Raw genomic sequence first — 1391 nt, forward strand, 5'->3', positions numbered from 1 at the left:
GCCCCGGGGCGCGCGAGTGCTTCCGGCGGGGGCGTGGCCGAGACGGGGGCGGGACGGGGACTGGGGGCGGGGCCAGTGGTGGGGGCGGGGCGGTGGGTGGACTGGGCGGGGATGGGGTGGGGGCCCTGTGGGGCAGGGGAGGGCCTAGGGACTCCAGGGCCCAGACCGGGTGCACCTGCTGCAGCCTGGCACTAGGGATCTGAAAATCCATGGAGATGGGAACCTTCGCCAAAGTTAGAAGACCGGGATCCACTTTGCAGTCTTCTAAGTATCCTCCGAGCCTCAGTGCCTGGCTGACTGGACTTCGGACTTGGCGCTCCTTTGCAGAAAAAGGAGTCTTTTTTTTCTTTTTTAAACTTTTCTCCCTTGAATTTCAAAGCTGAGAACATATGACTTCGAAGGCCACCATCTACGGATACGCGCTTCTCCAAACCTTGGAATCTGAGGTCTAGCCTTGGAACGAGTCACTGCCACCTCACTACCTCTTCTCGCTTGGAGAAGTCCCCACGCCGTGAGCTACTGCAGGGGCATAGTGCCACAGTCTTGGCATTTTTTTTGCCATCAGTTTCTTGAGATTTCAGACTTTGGGCATGGAAATCAGCTGACCACTTTTCTTAGCGAGGTGCCAACGGAAACCTATGGAGACATTTCTGAAATGTGATGTATTTACAAGCCGAGGTAAAGCCAGGGGCCGACTGGACATCTCAGAAGATGTGGGGGGGGGGGGGTCTGCTCTGAGCCCTTGACAGCTACTCACCTTCTAGAAGTCTCTTCTGAAAAAGTCCATGAGCTCTGCTGCCTGTGGTAGGAATGACCCTCAGCTGGACTTTGGGAACTAACTTAGACTAGCTAGAAGCCTCGAAGAAATACCTAACAAGAAACCTGGTGGGAAATTCATAGAATTTCGCTTGGTCCACTGGGGACCCTTGTGTTGGTGCTCCGCACTCTTCTCCATACACCCCAAGGGTTAGCGAGCCTGACCTCAATGCTGAGAATAGAGCCAGCACCCCGTGAGACTGTCTCTGGGTTCCATAGGTATCTCTAGGCCTTTGTTTCATTTTCTATAGCTTGAGAGACTCCTGTAAGACAGACGGAAAGAACATGGGTTCGTTTTTATTTTTTTTACCCTCTCCTTGCTTTGACCAAACTGTAATGAACAAGTTTCTTTTACTAAGTTTTGGTGCCTCCATCTCTCTTTTATCTTTTATTTATTTATCTAATCCTTTTTTCTTTTAATTTTTTTTTTTTTTTTTTTTGAGACAGGGTCTCACTGTGTAGCACTGGTTGGTCTGCAAGTCATTATGTAGACCAGGTCGGTACTGAACTCAGGGAGATCTGCCAGCTTCTGCCCCACCCACCCCAGCCCACCCACCCCACCCTCACCCCCGGGT

The sequence above is a fragment of the Peromyscus eremicus genome, chromosome 17 (assembly GCF_949786415.1).
Source record: "Peromyscus eremicus chromosome 17, PerEre_H2_v1, whole genome shotgun sequence".
NCBI classification, from domain to species: Eukaryota; Metazoa; Chordata; class Mammalia; order Rodentia; family Cricetidae; genus Peromyscus; species Peromyscus eremicus.